Source organism: Euleptes europaea, chromosome 9, assembly GCF_029931775.1.
Source record: "Euleptes europaea isolate rEulEur1 chromosome 9, rEulEur1.hap1, whole genome shotgun sequence".
NCBI lineage: Eukaryota > Metazoa > Chordata > Lepidosauria > Squamata > Sphaerodactylidae > Euleptes > Euleptes europaea.
Window position 1 is genome coordinate 39,814,737 of NC_079320.1, and position 18,299 is coordinate 39,833,035.

Sequence of the window (18,299 nt, forward strand, 5' to 3'; positions counted from 1 at the left end):
CCTGATACAGAGGAAGGCAATCATACTTAAAGCCCACTGATCTTAGTGGGGCATTAGTATGATTAATTTCCTCCAGAACATTAGTAATAATGCTTGTATAAAATTCTCAGTTTTGACTGTGGGTCAGACTGCTGCCTACTTCCAATGGATTAGTACTGGCACATCCTAATATTTAGAAAGATTATTCACATTATGCACCCAAGCCAACGTTAAGCACTTCTCCATTTTTTTAAAAGGACATGCACATGCTTAACAGTATAACCCTATACATAGGTGCTGTAGTCTAATCAATGGGCTTAGTAGAGAGTAGCTCTCCATAGGACAGCACAATAAATCTTTCCCAAATAATACACAGAATTGAAAGCACTTACCGTATATACTCGCGTATAAGCCGAGTTTTTCAGCCCAAAAAAAGGGCTGAAAAAGCCGGCCTCGGCTTATACGCGGGTCAATACGGTAGGGGAGGGGAGGGGGGAGGGGGGAGGAGGGAGGAGGGAGGAGGGAGGAAGCAACTTACCGCCGCCATCGCTGCCGGGCCCATGCGGCTTCCCCCGGCCAGGAGCGCCCTGTGAGGGCCTCCTGCGGCCGCTGCAAGGCCGCGCGGCCGCCGCCGCCGGGCGCACCTGGCTCCCCCCGCCCTGGAAGGGCCGGGGGAAGCCGGCAGCTGAGCGCTCCTGGCTCCCTCCGCCCTGGAAGGGCCAGGGGAAGCCGGCAGCCGAGCGCTCCTGGCTACCTCCGCCCTGGAAGGGCCGGGGGAAGCCGGCTGCGGAGCGCTCCTGCCTCCCCCCGCCCTGGAAGCCTCCTGTGGGGGGCCCGCCACCTCCGCCTTCGCCGGGAGCCCTGTCAGGTAAGCCTGCGGGGGGGGGGAGGGGTTATAAGCCGACCCTCGGCTTATACGCGGGTGCCTAATTTTTCCCCATTTTTGGGGAGAAATTAGGCACCTCGGCTTATACGCGGGTCGGCTTATACATGGGTATATACGGTAATACTGTTTGATCACGTGCAAAGGCAAAAAATTGCCTGAGCAGCATCTATTGCTTGCATGTCACCAAAGTAAGTACCAATAAATGAACAGCAATTTGGTTACTAACGAAATATTTACTCTAACAAAAGGCAAACATCACAACATTCATTTCGTAAATCAACCCCAGAAATAGCATCTAGTGTTGTCTCTCTGTGTGAAAAGTAACCAATAAAACCTCTGTACTTTTTTATCAGAAGAGCCCCGTGGCGCAGAGTGGTAAGCTGCAGTATTGCAGTCAAAAGCTCTGCTCACGACCTGAGTTCGATCCCAACGGAAGTCGGTTTCAGGCAGCCGGCTCAAGGTTGACTCAGCCTTCCATCCTTCCAAAGTCGGTAAAATGAGTACCCAGCTTGCTGGGGGTAAAGGGAAGATGACTGGGGAAGGCACTGGCAAACCACCCCATAAACAAAGTCTGCCTAGAAAATGTTGGGATGTGACATCACCCCATGGGTCAAGAATGACCCATTGCTTGCACAGGGGACCTTTACCTTTTACTTACTTTTTCATCATGGCTTATAGGAGACCAATGTATTTCTATTCTAGCACAAGAGTTTTCACATGCAGATACTGTATCACCAAAAATTATGTCTAAATTACATGTTGCACTTTTTAAAAAGTATTTTATTCAAGGTAGAAACCACAGAATACAGGAGAGGCAGTAGAAAGGACAAAGAACTTATTAAATATTAGAACTTATTAAATATTAGAACAAAGAACTTATTACATATTAGAACAATGGATAACTGCTTAATATTTGGATATGCTTTTTCTATTTTATGACCTATGACATTCAGTTTGTACCATTTTTATTTACTTAGCAGCTGCCATATTCTCCTTCATTTTATCATCACAGCAACCCTATGAGGTAGGCTACACTGAGAGTATGTGACTGGCCTAAGGTCACACAGTGAACTTCCCTGGCAAAGTGAGGATCTCATCCTGGATCTCCAACATTTTAGTCTGAAACTCCAACCTCTATACCACTGTGGCTCATTTATTATGATTATTCTCTGCATTACAAATTTGGCTCAGTTTTCTTCTCTTCATGTATTATCCTCTGATCAAATATTTGAAGACAAATGCTGCCTCCCTTGATGGCCAGTTAGAAGCGGCAGCCAGAAAGTGCAACCCCTGCAAAGACAGGGCTTGGTTTTGCTGACCCTTGTTCTCAGACATACAGCTTTCCTCCCCACCCTGCTGGGAAGGATAAAGTTTATTATCACTGTTCCTTTAATTGCAGTATACTGCTATCTCAATTCATTGGCCGTATTGCCCTGTTTGCTATCATGCAGCTGAGAGCAACAAGGCAAGACAAGGCTCAGGCACCACTTGGATCCCACTTAAGCCCTCTAAATGCCACTGGAGGGACAGTGCTGGAACAATGGTCTTCTAATATGAAAAGGTGATGATACAGCAGCTTCTTTCCAGCCTCTCTTAACTTTGCTGGTGCTCACTGGAGCAGGGCAAATACTGTCCAGCTACAGAAATGACTGGACATAGTATGTAAACAGGAAACCTGCAATCTTGTTCAAATTAGGTTCCTTGTTACTAGCCATGTCCCACATCACTGCAATCCCGTGCACAGTTACTCCAGTCTAAGAGTAGAGTAATTCTGCATGGCACGGAACTGGATTGTCCAGCAACGTTGCATATTATGCAGAAAGGTTTAGTTTATCCATATCACTAACGTGTGCGCATGCATGAAGTTTCTTCCATGAGGGAGTGTTAAAAATTATGACTCCCCATACTCAATCTGAAAAAGTACCGACCATAATTCTGCTGTTTTAGGCTACTACTCATGGTGTAAAACATATAGAACCAGTCTTGCATACCGCGAATTGTCTTTTTTTTTAAAAAAAAATTGTAGTTTATATAACAGGTTGCTATTTACAAAGGAAAAGTTCTTTGGCTTCAATTATTTGGCCATGTGTTCTCACACCAGAGACAAATAACTCTCTGTCATTTCCTTTGTGGTATTTTTTTTTTACTACACAGTCTTGTGTTTATCAGTGACTTCTTGTTATGGACAGAGTGAACAAGATGCAAAAAAAGAAAGAAAGAAAAAGAAAAAAAAACCAAAAAACCGCCATTGTACTTCCTCCTTCTTTTTTTAAATTAAAGACACATTTTACATCAGTCAGGATTTGCAGAAACAGTGGACCATTTTCAGAGGTAATTCATTAAGCAACCCTTCATAGCGATGAACAACTGCACAGCTTTACAAGCAAATGAGAAGCAGAACATCCAGCCCAAATCTGATCAGGGCCAGTTCTGTAACACTGAAATACAGGAGGAATGAAATCAATCATATTGGTGTTCTCCCCCTTCCATGGGAAAGGAGCGACACATCCTTCAGGCATGGGTTACACTCACTGTGTCTTCCCATGTCAACTGGATGGTGCATAATAAACTCTGATGCTCCGTTGATTCAGTAGTGTTAACCTTACCCAGCATGTTCCTCAAACCTTAGTTTCACACCTAATGTTTGGATATTTTAAGTGAATCAGGAATTAATAACTCATGATAAACTCTTGTCTGAACAATCATGTTAAATTGGTGAATAATGTTAGAACAATTTATACAAAGAAAAAATAGCCTGCTTTTGTTGGGACATACCTGGAGATTTTGGGGGTGAAGGCTGGGAAGGGCAGGGTTTGGGGATGGGAGGGGCTTCAATGGGGTGTAATGCCATAGAGTCCACCTTCCAAAGCGGCCATTTTCTCCAAGTGAACTGATCTCTGTCACCTGGAGATCAGTTGTAATAGCAGGAGATCTCCAACTACCACCTGGAGGTTGGCAATGCTACTTGCTGAGATCATTTCAGTGGCTAAGTTTATGTTCATTTCTTGACTTCACAAGGGGATGGATCTATGAATGGCAGGGCATTTTCCCTTCATCATACATTGTAATACAGCTGACAAAACATTTTGGAATAAAAAACAAACATATCCCTCATACATATTCCTTCTCTGAAAAAAACACACACAGAGACATCCACCAAAAAAATTAGCTTGGCTCCAATGTGGAATTTCTGAGGGAATAAGGAATTTCTTTCTGCAGAGCATGGTTTCTCCCCTTCCCCTCCTACTGCAGCCCCAAATACCCCATGTATACTGCTTATAAGGGTCAGGGGACCCCCAGGAACATCATGAGGGGGGAGACGGGTCTGCAGTGGGAGGAGGGAATCAGCAAAAAGTGCCACACAAAAAGTTCCACTTAAGGAAATCCTCTGTGGCATTCAACTGCCTTTGGCTCTCCCTGCAATGAGCTAACGGCTCAATTCAGTCATTGCTACAAGCCACAGGTAAGAAAACTTAGCTGTGGTTTGAGAAGATGTCTGAATTAGCCAGCAGATCATGGTTTGAATGGGTTTCAGCTAACACGGTTGAATTAGCAGTCCATGGTTAAGGTTATTTCCCCGCCTCCAGAAACTGCTGCAGCACCTTATGAAGCAGAGTCTAAAAATGTACCTAGAGAAGCAACTCCAAACCATGGTTTGTCTGTTTTATACTCTGAAACACAAAATTGTGGTTTGGGTTCTAAACAACAGCGCTCAGACTTGAGTTAAATGTTAGATGAGAATTAAGCCAACAGTTTGTAGCTTGATGCCTTCTTCAAAAAATGAGAAAAGTGATCAGCATGCCAGTAGGATATTGGCTTTCTTTACTGATAACTACTTGACTACTTTCAAACCACGCACTTAGCCAGGACAACCAGAAAGTGGTGAAGTCAGAAACAAGCAGAAATGCATGAGATTCTATGAATGTGTGAAGCTGGTGAACAAGAGATGTCCAATGATAAGGGAATAACATTATAAAAACAATGTAATGGGTGCTCTTGGCATCTTATTTTAACCCAAAGCAGAAGGCATGGACAGACATGTGTGAATAAGTGTTTATGTGCTGTAAAAAGAGGAAATTGTTTGTGGAACAGAACAGAGCTTAACTTCGCAGGGCTATTTGTTAAGAGTCAAGAGTATGTGTGCATGTCACACAGACACACATGCCCATGCTCACCGGTGCGCACGCACATAGACTAACTCATCGCAAAATTTCTAGCAGGATTGCAGTGGGCACACCACAGTGTATCCACTACATAAACAAGGGAGCACTTAAGGCTGTCGACAGAGCTTTCATCTGCTGCAAAAAAGCTGCTCCACTTCATCCCACTAGCAGCAAGTCATTTTTCAGAAGAAATTAGACCAAGGTGCTGTTGTTATAGCAACAGTCAGAGCCACTTACCCAGCCCCAGCCCCCCAATCTCATTCTGACTTCAGTGGGCAGCTATTTCAATTATGTATAGGGAGTGACCAGGACTGCTGCTGTTTAGCGCTTTTATTGCTTCTTCAAAACAAGCTGCGAGACTTGAATTCTCTTTCGGCTTTGTATCTTGACCATAAAAGTCAAACGCACTTCAGAGCATTTTTATGTCATTTTCCCCCTTTAAGCTCACCAGTCAGATGATCATTGAGACCACAGACAGGGAGGCTCCAGTTGCTAACACAGGGTATTTAGTCTTCCATAGCACAGGAAAGATGTGTATTCCACTGATTTTTCCCCAATCCTTTAATTCAGGTTCTGCCACTCCAAAATACCCTAACTAGGGCTAACAGGATAAACAATAAGACAGCATTCATTTCTTCACAATAGGCAAAGAAATAATGCTCCGTGGAGTCTGAGCTCCAAGGAATCTTCTGTGTTGGAACTTTGGGTTTGAAAACCTGAACAAGAGCAGAAATAATTAGAGGGCATGGAAATCATGGCATGGGGGTGGGGAAAGGTGTCGCAAAGGTACATAATCCTTTACTCTTGCATGGAATATTAACAAATAAATTTATCCACAAATGATTTTATGTTAATCTTTAAGGAAAGAACAAAAGGGTGTGAGGCTCTCTCCATTCCACTCCTGTGACTCCGATCTGTATAAAAATTGATTTTTTTTTTATTCTCCATGTCATTTCAGATGAACCGTGCTGTTGTTTGTTCTCAAATGAACTGATATACTCTCCTGCAGAGATGATTGAATATTAGGCTCATGGGACTGTAAGGCTGGAATGTGTATTGAGGTCAAATACTCCACCTTTTCACAGAGTCAAGATCTGCCACACTCCACTCCTAACAAATTGGCCAGCATCATTCAGATGATATTGTTCCTCAGTCACAAATAAGGAAAAGGGAAGGTGCTTCTGTAGATTTTGGATTGTCTAAAGAAACTCCATATTTCTCATGGTCACTAACATATAATCGATCTTGAACAAAGATGAGAAGTATGCTGAATGTCACATTCCATATCTTACAGTATTTTACAGACAATAGCACATAAACATTTGTGACACTCCAATGTTCAGTCCAAGGAGACCCTCACGCCAATATGTACTATATCACATCGGTAAAGGCTGTATTCCTCTACTGTATGTTCTGCTCATTAACTCCGCAATAGCCTCTGCTCCACTGAGTTACAAGACAAGACGTTGTTTGTTCTTTGATATAGTAGAAAGCCATAATTGTCAAAATATACTCTAGCAGGTCAAAATATACTCTAGCAACTCTAGGGTGTGAAATGGCAGGCTGTGTGCTCCACGGTGACTTAGAATTCATGTTCACACCTGCATGTTCTACCTGAATGTGCGCTAGAAACAAGATGCTCCCACTCTGAGACTAACTTCTAGAGACCCTGGAGAAGGAGCTGAACCTTGAAGAGCGTCAGTTCTAACTCACACTAAAAATATTATACCCCCAAAAGGCAAAAATACTGGCAGTCATTTTGCACTTGTTCACTGCCCCATCAATGTGTGATACATTTAGATGCAAACTACTTCTCATATGCATATCTAAAATGTTTCAGGAAAGTAGAAATTAGTCACATTACAAGTTCATAAAGTTCGCTCCCTATCCCTACTACCTGAAGAAAAATACAGTGATCATAAGGTTAGACTGTATGAATCAACTGCTATTTATGATTATATACACATACGTTATAGGTACTACTATGCTATTTTTTATACCGTTAGTATATTTGGTACCTATACTCCCTATTATTTAAATTTGTTCTCCCATCTAAAGAAGTAGTCATTTCTGTTTGACAATTCAGACATTATGCCAAACTATGATTAGCCCAATCCATGGTTTACTAAACCACTTCTAACCACAGCTTCTGGTTTTTTAACTAGCTGCAAACCACAGCTTGTCAATGGGTATACTGAAAAAGACAGTCGTTTTTTCAGTGATAGGTACATTCTTACCAGCAAAAGAAAGAGCTACTGGCTGTCCTGCCAAAGAGCCTGGTATCAAAAGATGAGCAGTAGCATCATCTCTAAACATCAGGACATGGTTGGACAGTCTCTATCACTCCTGTACCACAGGGACAAAGTAGTTCATTTGATGGGATGTTCATGTAATAACCCTCAAGGATTGCTGATGACTAAATGCTACATGCTAATGTAAAAGCTCTTCTATATTTTGGTATATTTAAGGTTTCCAACTAGCTTTTATTGCACGTTTTTTAAGTACCTAAAGTTTAGATCCATATTTAAAGGTAACAAGGTCTACATGCACAGAATATATATTCTGATAATCTACATCACATTTGCTTGACTAACACCTGGCCCTTCTCCAAACTGTAAAACAAGGGTAGGGAATCCAACAAACTTTCTTCCAGCCCGGATAACCTACAAGAACCAATTTCTTCCATTTGCTCAGAAATGCATCTTGCAATGCTAAAGAGACAAAATTACAGGATAGATCTCTACAGCACACAGTCAACCAGAAGTTTATGGCTGCAATCCTTACAATAGCCGTTAATGAACATAATCCCACCTCAGGGCTCCCGACTGCCCTGTTACACATTTAAGGACTCCCAGAAAGCTTTGAGGAATCAAGGTACTATCCTGGATTGCATCCATCAAGCCAGATTGTAGTTGCGGCACCACTTTGGCCTAGTACACATGAACTGCAGCACAAACAAAATGTCCACCTTTGACATAACAGAACTAAGTAATCACTTAAACTGATTGTTTAGCATTTGCTTGTACATTGGAGAAGACTGTGGCTCAGTGGTAGAGCATCTGCTTGGCATGCAGAAGGTCCCAGGTTCAATCCCCGGCATCTCCAGTTGAAAGGGACTAGGCAAGTAGGTGATATGAAAGACCTCTGCTGGAGACCCTGGAAACCCGCTGCTGGTCTGAGTGGACAATACTGACTTTGATGGACCAAGGGTCTGATTCAGTAGAAGGCAGCTTCAATGTGATCAATGTGAGGTGTGCAGTCTGTTTACCGGAAGAATTGCGTACCATGCCCAAACACTTATAGGACTGTACTTGTTCCAGCAGGTGTCCATCCAACTGTGCCTCCTTGGTCCTGCTTTGCCAATTAGAGTTCGTGAGCTGTTGGGTTCTGGCAACTAATCAGTGTGTTTTCTGGCTACTGCTCTGAGGAGATTTAGAAGTTAGGAGACAGCAGGCAATGTCAGCACCACAAGCCCCCATCCTTTGCAAGAGGAGGAATCTGATTCTGTCCCCTTCCCTGAAGCAGTGTCCCAGCCCCCGCCCCTAGAAAGCTGAGAGGTCCTCCTTTTCAGTTCAGCCAAACAGGTACAAAGGAATGTGTGCCTCTCTTGGAGTTCCTGACTGACACCCAGGAATCCTTGGACCTCAGTTTGAGAAATGCTGCCTTTAGACCATTTGGCTCTCTAGTTCAGTATTCTGGCTGCCAGCAGCTCTCCAGGAGATCAGGCAGAAAAGGCTATTTCGTAGCACCCGAGATGCTGGAAAAACCAGGGATTGAACTTGGAAACTTCTGCTGCAACACATGTTCAGCAGAAGCCACAGGCCCTCCCTAATACCATGGCAAGGGAGGATGAACTCGGGCCCGGCATTAGCCAGGCCAGCTGCTTGCTTCCACCTGCCAGAAAAACTACTCCAGATGCCAGTTACCCTGTGACTGCCGTACCTGGGAAAGGACCCTCTGGGCCTGATCAGCCCGTTAACAACTCACCATTTGATTTCAGAATCATCAAGCTGATTTGCCTCCTCTATTCTTTCCATCTCCCTATCCACCTTTTCCACCCGTGTGTGCCTTGTCTATTTGGTTATAAAACTGAGTTATTTAAATTTATGTGCAATTGTTGTCACCGGGACTGTGCATTCAATTTTAATTTATGAGCTCTAGTTTTGCAGACAATTTAACATATCACTCTGTCACCAAAATACAAACAATGCCAAAAAAAATAATACAGTGCTCTCCTATGCAGCCTTACACCTTTACTGAATTCACTGAAGTCTGTGGATCTGGAAGGGTGTAAGGACTGCACTGTTAATGAACTAAACAATTGTTTAAACCTATGATCCTTGCCACAATTCCTCTTGGCAGTAAATTGTATTTATAATAATGAGAGTTATTTCTAAGTAAAGGATTTATGAATATGGTGGAAAATTTGCAGACAATGAACTTCTAAAAAACTGCCTTGGCATGACATAGTTTGGATAATCCCTGGGCTCTTTCCTCCATGGGAGTTCTGTTTCACACATGTAGTGTACAGTCCACAATAGCCATGCGGATTAGCTTTGGATTCCACATGTTAACAGATCACTTCAGGATACAATGGTTCCACATTAACATACCACACCCTCATTAGAACATTATCTTGATACTTACAGGACAATGATGCACATTACCTTTAATACTTTGCAGGACAATGATTTAGCTCAAGCCCAATCCCCTTCCGACTATATATTACTCTTCCTACACACTTGACACTGAGAGACACTGTCCTTCAGTGTTACTCCTCTGAAGATGCCTGCCACAGCTGCTGGCGAAACATCAGGAAAGAAAATACCAAGACCACAGTCACACAGCCCAGATAGCCTACAAGAACCGATGAACTCTGACCATGAAAGCCTTCGACAATGCAATCCTTCTTTTCAGAGTGTGAAAGGGTCACAGGAAGGGAACTTTGCCCTAGCTGATGAGAGGAAGAGCCCCAAAGCCCAAAAATAGATTTTGGGAGCCACTTGTGTGTGAACACAATCACATTTGATATGGTATTTTGGATTTTCTTTCAAACAATAACCACACTCTCATTTCATTCATGCAAAATAAATAATGGGATAACATTCAATTTATTGAATGTACTCAGTTCTGTAGCTGCTTTTCCTGTTCCCAATGTGAGGGGCAACTGGAACAGCCAAAGGCAAATTGAACAGTGTGATGGTCCATTTGTTCTACTGTTAACAAGCACACACGTCCTGTCCAACTGCGCCATTCTCTCTCACACACATACACGCCATGAAGGACAGGTTTGGTGTGTAAATACAGCCTGAGAGCCAAATGAGAACTCTTCCATGTATACTTTGTATAAGTCAATTACCAGATGCTGCTTGATCTCAGCGATTCAGGAGTCATCGAGCCCAAAGACATAGCTAGAACTAGACGTATTTTGCTATTTGTTTGCACATTTCTAAGTGTATGTTTTTCACTCTGCATATTCCAGATAGTTTTCAGTAAGGTCCACAGAAGTGTTTGCCCAGTTCTCATAACCCAGTGACAGCAGGAAGAGAATGATTTCTTCCTAGGAGGAAGTGAAAGAGCCAGAAATGCTTCTCTCTCTCTCTCTCTCATCCTCACTTATATAATTCACCCAGCAAACTTCCATGGCAGAGCGGGGATTCAAACCCAGTCATCCCAGTTTAGGGTTGCCAACCTCCAGGTGGCACCTGAATATCTTTCAGAATTACAGTTGATCTCCAGAAAACAGAGATCAGATTCCCTGGAGAAAATTGACACTTTGGAAGATGGCTCTAGGGCAGCATACCCTGCTGAGGTCCCTCCCCACCCCCAAACGTCACCCTTTTCAGGCTCTGCCCCCAAATCTCCAGGAATTTCCCAGCCCAGAATTGCCAAGTCTATCCCAGGTCCTAGTCTAAAATGCTAGTCACTACACCATGCCAGCCCACTAGTTGGAAGGAAGATTTGTACTTTTGCAGGATCTTTCTACACTGGGCATTCTGTGGATAAAATGAGTTGGTGAGCACTCCTATGCTGGATGCCGCCTCTGAACAGTTATTTCTTTAAATCAACCTTTTTAACAAGTTCATAAAATGTTCTAGACTTGGGTAGGGGAACTGTGTTGGTCATTAATTATAGCACATGGAATATAACCAGTAGGCATGGGCTGTCAACTTCTAGATCAGACCTGTGGATCTTCCATAATTACAACTGCTCTCCAGACTACAGAGATCAGTTCTCCTGGGGAAAATGGCTGCTGGAGGATGGACTCTATGGTATTGAACTTGCTGAGGGGTCCTTCCTCCCCAAACCCCACCCTCCCCAGGCTCCATCCCCACATCTCCAGGAATTTCCCAACGCAGAGTTGGCAATTCTACAAGGCCTTTTACATTCAGTAACATGGAATGTAAGTAATTCATCTTGGATGTATTCCAGATAAGAAATTTTGGAGCTTTGAAGGCTGTGAAAATGTCACTGGAAGAGTAATCTTTGCGCACGACAAATGAGAAAGAGGAACCCTCACCTCCCCAGAAATTGACTGTGCACTGAGAATTTCAGAGAGGGTTGCCTTGCACACTGAGAAATGTGGAAGCAAAGTAATTAGTTTTTGTAAGTGTGTCCAGTCTGCCAGTTAAGATATGCTTCACAAGGCCTGCTCTTGGTTTTCCCGCCTTCAAAGGTAAAGCGGGTGGTGGCCAGAGACAGGGTCTTTTCAGTAGTGGCACCTTACTTATGGAATGCCCTTCACTGAGGCTTGCCTGGAGCAACATGCTGCTCTCTTCTAGGTGCCAGGTGAAAACATTTCCCTTCACCCGAGCTTTTAATTAAGGGGTCTTTTAACACCACTGTAGTACATTTTTAGTCTGAAAACTTATTTTAAGCCATTCAGTGGTCTAAGCCAGCGTGGTGTAGTGGTTAAGAGCGGTGGTTTGGAGAGGTGGACTATGATCTGGAAAACCAGGTTTGATTCCCCTCTCCTCCACATGAGTGGTGGAGGCTAATCTGGTGAACTGGATTTGTTTCCCCACTCCTACCCACGAAGCCAGCTGGGTGACCTTGGGCAAGTCACACTCTCTCAGCCCCACCGACCTCACAGGGTGTCTGTTGTGGGGAGGGGAAGGGAAGGTGATTGTAAGCTGGTTTGAGTCTCCCTTAAGTGGTAGAAAAAGTCGGCATATAAAAACCAACTCTATTCTTCCTCTTCTTCTTTGTTTTTATGCTGTGGCTAAGTTTTATTGCGGGATTTTAATTTATTTAATTTTTTTTCTTATGTTTTATTTTGTAGGTCACCTTGGGAAGGTCCCCTGAAGAGGCAGCATAAAAATTTGTCAAATAAATAAATACATAAATAATAAAACCAAGCATTGTCCTGCATTCACAAATCAGAATACTGTACTATCACTGCACTATAGCAATCATTTGTAACTGGATTCTCTTGTGTGGACAAGGAAATTCAGTTGCAAACGACAGTGTAATGACCCTGAAATATCCAGTGACACATGATGCAGGTCCAGAATTCAATCAGGATTAACAGCAGAATGCACAAAATGTTAATAAAGTGCATTTCCCACACGTGTACATGCACACACACACACAACCCCTCTACAAGACCTACACATTCGAGGCTTCAAGAAGTCTTCTTACAATGAATCAATCCAAGATCATCAGAAGGCACTCAGCACTCTACAGCATAGATATCTCTAAATTACAGCAGGGACTAAAACATCCCACCCAACTTGTCTACTTCCCAAATAAAAACTACCATGCTTGATTTTTGAGACAGAGAACAAAAGATGGAAGCGTTAGAGATTACATCTGCCAGAGGTTTGTATACCTTTAATGCCCAGAACAGGGGTTATCTCTCTGTGTGTGTGGCAGGGGGGGTAGTATTCAGTAGTAGCTAGCCTAAATAAGCCCTTTTCCTGCACCACATTCCCAGAAAGTAGCTACATATCCGGTTGTGTGTATTTATACCAATGGCTCATCAACTCCTTTGTCCCATAGTAGGGTTGTGCCTTTTAACAATGCTAAACAGATGCACAGAGGAGTTTTTATTTTATTTGTAAAGGAATTTTTCTCTGTTAGATTCTTAGTGTGGAAACAAGATACAAAGCAAAGTGAGGGCTCTGCTGCTCTTTTATGGAAACCCCATAAAAGCACAAAGCTGTTTTACCTGTTGTCTTGAGAGATGTTGTGGAAATACACATTCACACAGAGGGAGCTTCCATTGACCATGCTGGACTCATTAGCAGGAATTCATTTGTATCCTTCCATCTTACAGTAGCAAAAATTATGCGGTCTGCCTTGGAATGCTTCTGTCCATCCCAAGGGTTAAGGTTCAGGATGAGAATTATATTGACATTTAGTTCTTCAGGGGAAACATTTTCAGAGGCATGGAGGTCTTCGTGTTGTTATCTTGCAGCATGCAAGAGCTTTGTTTATTTTTGTTGCAGCCTTTGCATTTCCATCACTAGCACACTGGGTTTCCTGGGCTTTTGTGGCACCTCCAAACATACCTGCTAAAATTCAAAACCTACTCACAAAAAGTGCAGCCAATGCTCCCATGACAGAGGTGTATGTTCTACACAACTGTCACAAGCACCAACTGGAAGATACACAACATCATGGCTACTTAGCAGAATTTGTCTCCTCTTTCTTTAGTGAGGGAGAGAGCACATTCAACAAGACAAACAGGAGTGATTTTTTTGTCCACTGCTGTAAGAGCCAGTCATTATAATAAGATCAGTCTGTGCAAAAGGCAAGAGATGTGTGCTTATCGAGGGCTTTCTTTCTGTCTTATAGCCTTAGAGATGGTCAGCCATGTGGAGCCAAACCCAGTGATTCTACGTAGCCAGGCGGCAATTCCAAGGGCTTAAGACTCCCTTCTGCTAAGTGGTCTTAGGATCATGTCTTTACTGATGGATGTTTTGCCTGAATAACTGTGCAAGGGAGGTGTGTGTCGGGGGAGGGGGGAACTCAGCAGGGCCTTCTGGTTTAGACTGTAATTATGGCCACCGAGTCTGCTGTTCTGGAAATGATTCTTATTTTCTTACAGGGCTAAACAAGGAGGGAAAGTTTTGTTTTAATGATCAAGGTCATAAATTATGGTTGGGCTACTTAGATTCTAAATAGCACGGGAAGAGGGAAACAGGTGTTTGTTTTCTGTGTGTCACAAACAAGCAAACATTGGTGTTTAGATAATGCTGTTAGATACATTATGGGAAACTGCATGAAAAGAAAATGGAATTACACACCTAACTAGAATGACATAGAAATCTGAATTACATAACAGTTTCTTGAGCCATAAAAAATTTTTCGTTAAAATAACTGCCTTGTCAGCAGCTTCACTTTCCTAACATTTCTGATTTCTTTTCAGAGGACCAGTTTTAATTAGTGGATCTAATATAAAACTAAGAATCTTATTTTTTCATCTCAAACAGCCATATTAACAACGATGTGGGAGAGCTTTTTACCTTGGGGTGTGGAAGCAGTCTTAGAGCAAATTCATTCTGCCTTGTTTTCCCCCCTCTCTATACAGAAATTATTTCCATGTAAGGGGATAAAAACCATATACACTAACATTTATACAGTTTGGTAAGTGTTTATTTTGCCATGAGTACACACTGCCTGAACAAATGTCGGGGATTCTAGGTGTAATCTATGGGCAAATACACACAAATGACAAGGTATTATATCTGCTTCAGGTAGCTGATGTCAAAGATGAGATTCTTTGGCTGCATATAGATGTACCTGAAAATAGCAGCAGATGTAGGTTTTTCTGCTCAAACACAACTTCTGCTCCCCCACTCTTGCCTTCACTCCTTAGTTGACATACATACAATCTGGATCAAACCAAGATCTCCTATTCTCTCTCTCTCTCTCTCTCTCTCTCTCTCTCTCTCTCTCTCTCTCTCTCTCTCTCTCTCTCTCTCTCTCTCTCTCTCTCTCACACACACACACACACACACACACACACACACACAATGCATCAGTAAGGTAACATCCACTGTTTTCGTACAGTTCGAGCATTATTTTAGTTTTTTCATAAGTATTTTTTACATTTCAAAAACCACTCTGAGAAGCAAGGAGAATGGTTTTGTGACTGACACAAGGGCCAGCCAATCAGCACTGTGCTCAACTCTTCTTCGCAAAGGAAGGAAGGAAGGAAGGAAGGAAGGAAGGAAGGAAGGAAGGAAGGAAGGAAGGAAGGAAGGAAGGAAGGAAGGAAGGAAGGAAGGAAGGACTTTTTTTGATGGACAAAAGGATCAGCCAAACTGATTAGAGTACCAACTTCATGAGGCAAATCTTAGAGCCAGTGTGGGGTATCTTATAGATCTGTATTAAAGATCTGATACCCACTATGGATTTCAGTGCATCAGTCAAAGGCCAGTGGTCTAGCAGAACAATTCAGTAAGACCAAATCATTTGCAAATAGACACAGCCCATACAGAGTGGACCAACAAGAGGGCCTGTAAACCATTAGTTGTAACAACCTGAAAAAAGAACTAATTGCAATGTTAAAGGGTGCGGAGTTAAAGGACAGACACAAGTTTAAGGAATGCAGAGTCATACTGCCTAGGTGTAGCAGGAGATCTTTGAATTGTACCTAGACAGCTAACAGATCTGACATGTAAAGGAACTAGACCTGTAATACAGGAACATCCTATCCACCAAAGGCAGTGAAAGTGCCCCCAGTCACCTACCAAACAGAGACAACACAGAGAAGGGAACAGAATGAGTAATTCATCATCTTTGCCTCCACTACCTAGAGCAGTTTGTACAGGGAAAGTTACCCACACATCGAGGCTGTAGGTCTTAAGAGGAATCCCATAACCAATACTAAACTCAGATTGTACCATGAGCCTTCTTCCTACAGTTCTGTAGGAAAAGCCCAGTGTCAAAGCTCATTGATTGCTTTATTCCAAGAGAAGGTTTGTTCCTTGAAAAATGAAGACTTGTCTATATGCTTTAGCCCCGATCAAAGGCAAATTCCCTTATCCATTTAATCCTTTCAGCTGTAGAGTAAGAAACCCTGGTGGGCAGGAGAGCTACACAGGCCCCCACATATTTAATGCGGAAAGCCCTTTTACTTATTGATCATACCTCATATCCCCTTGCAATGGGTTCAGCAACTGATAATAAACCTGAGCTAACTTGCTACCATCAAGCCAGCTTGCATCAGATACAGCTGAACCGAAAAAAAATCTGAAAATACCTTTTTGGTATTTTTTGGGGGAGGGGGTGTAATACCAAAAAAATGGCATCAATTAAGATAGCTGAAAGGTGGATCCCCAAATAATGCTGAATTCAGGGAGGCTTTGGCCCTGCCACCATTTTTAACCCCCTCCCTCCCTCTCCTACCTGCTAGCTGGTTCTGCTGCCGTCTCTGAAGTCCATGTGGACTTTGGAGCCAGTGGAGACACAGAACTGAAGGCTGGACTCGGAGCAAGCCCAGACTTCAGTTCTGTGTCCCCGCTGGCTCTGACTTTGCAGCTGCCAGTGACACAGCACTGAAGGCTACACTTGCTCCGAGTCCAGCCTTCTGCTTTGTGCCGCATATTTTTTTGGGTTCGGGTTTAATAAACCTGAAAATTTTAGAAAATCTGGGAAAGCAGATATGGCAATTCAGCCAATTCCAATTCCAATTTATTAATTCAGTCAATCAGACCAGTACAAATTATATAGCATTAAACCTCAGCAGGAACAATACAAAAACGGCTTTAAAAAGTTGGGACATATATATATAAATTTTAAAGACACTTTACATATAAGACCAAAAGGGCTAACACACTCAGTCTGTAATGTTTGTTGAGACATTTTATTGATTCATGATCGCACCTTCCCCCCTCCCTTTGGTGGTGGAACCGTTTCACTGTCGCTTAATTCACGTGGTTTCCAGATACGCTTATAAGGTGATCCTTTTCCTTTCTCCGTTTCCCAGACGGCTTCCCCTGAGGTGCAGATAGCTTTAAGACGCTATTTAGTTCCCCCGCCCCTCTGCCATCCACACCCACTGTGTAGCCCATGTCCCCTCCCCTTTCCCTCTGATGGCCATTTTCCAAGCCTTTAAAAAAAAAGCACTTGGAGTAATGTTGGATCGTTCCTCTTCTTTTTAAAAAAGGAATCAGGATGTCAAGCATGGTGTTTAAAGCCTGCAAAGAAGCGACCCATTCTCCAACCAGTCTCTTTTGTTTCTGTTGTTACGGAGGAGGCTGTACTTGTTTCTTTTGTTCTGGCCGCAGTAGAATGATTGTTTCAGTTTCTTCTCTCTTCTCTCCCCCGCCCCCGTTTTCCTCCCGGTGCAATATCCCCAAGGTAAAATGGGAATTATTTCCAGCTTTGAGCAGTCTTTTGTCCCTTTGAGTGTAGCTTTTTAAAAAATAAATCCTCAGGCACCCAACTGTGCCTAAAGTGAACTAAAAAAAAAGTTGCAGAGAAATTTGGAGAGCAGTTATGCAAGCTCTCTGAGCAGGGATTCCTCCAGGACAGGGGCTTTGAAGACACACCAGCAACTTTGTGCAATGTTTATTATAATTAAATGAGTTCTGTGAAGACTGTGGGACTGCAGTTTTCAAACAAAGGTGACAGCAACGGGAGAGAGTTCCTTGCTTGGTCTTGCAGTCTCCCTCGCTCAACTCTATACAAGTTCTGCCCGGCTTCTCACGCTCCTTGTCCTAATTTGTATGTGCTTGTGGACATTTTTATAGGGACAGCAGGGGGTCTGAGCGGAGATGCAGTCCCTAGGCTGCAGGCTGCCGGGGTGAAGTTTGCAAAAAATTAAAAAGGGGAAGGGGAGCTTGTCACACATCCATGACATCATGAATTATGCGATGCTCCCTGGTGGAAAGTGCAGACAGGCAATTGTAAATACAGTGATGAATTTAGCCAAGGTGTGGGGGGGGAGGGGAATCTGACTGTGCAGCCAAGCCACATAGTTCGACCACGCTAATAATTTGGAGTAAATTAATAGTGCAGTAAGCCTCTAAGTGGAGAAAGAGGCACAATAAGTACAGATAACATCATTTTAGCAGAGATTTACGAAGCTTCATAATAACAGCACAATATTTGGTGACTTTGTTTGATGGCAATTCAGCTTTTTGGGGGATTTTTTTCGAAAACTTCCAGGTCTATTAAACCTGAACCTGAAAAATACTGGGGTGGGGGGTGGCGTACAGCCCTAGCCATAAGTTCCAAAATGCTAACACTGACTTTCCTCCTGCCCAGAAGCCTGTACTATCCTAGATGTGGGGGTAACCTGGCCTCGCTTTTGTATG

General features: G+C 43.0%; 1 protein-coding gene across 1 annotated transcript in view; it reads right to left on the bottom strand.

The window, feature by feature from the left end:
• The window catches only part of MAML3 (mastermind like transcriptional coactivator 3), a 311,770-nt gene that overhangs the window by 123,715 nt on the left and 169,756 nt on the right, over nt 1–18,299 (bottom strand). The window lies entirely within an intron of this gene.